This window comes from Cariama cristata, unplaced genomic scaffold (genome assembly GCF_000690535.1).
Source record: "Cariama cristata isolate BGI_N322 unplaced genomic scaffold, ASM69053v1 scaffold9664, whole genome shotgun sequence".
NCBI classification, from domain to species: Eukaryota; Metazoa; Chordata; class Aves; order Cariamiformes; family Cariamidae; genus Cariama; species Cariama cristata.
The window spans coordinates 2,507-2,728 of NW_009614628.1; the positions used below are offsets into that span (position 1 = coordinate 2,507).

At 56.3% G+C, this 222-nt stretch overlaps 1 protein-coding gene across 1 annotated transcript in view; it reads right to left on the bottom strand.

Moving 5' to 3' along the window:
* Positions 1-222, bottom strand: part of LOC104161159 (nuclear RNA export factor 1-like) — a gene marked incomplete at its 5' end in the record, with an annotated part of 4,122 nt that overhangs the window by 2,317 nt on the left and 1,583 nt on the right. The gene's annotated exons all lie outside the window — the stretch shown is intronic.

The window sequence follows — 222 nt, forward strand, 5'->3', positions numbered from 1 at the left end:
GCCGACAGGCTTGGGGCATCTGCCACCTCCCCAGGAAGCCTGTTCCAGAGTTTAACCACCCTCTCGGTAAAGAAATCTCTTCCTCACACCAAGTCTAAACCTTCCCTGGTGCAGCTTTAAACAATTCCCGTCCCTAGATCCCACGGAGAAGAGCTCAGCACCTCCCTCTCCACGTCCCCTCCTCAGAAATGCGCAGCGAGCGATGCGGTTGCACATCACCCT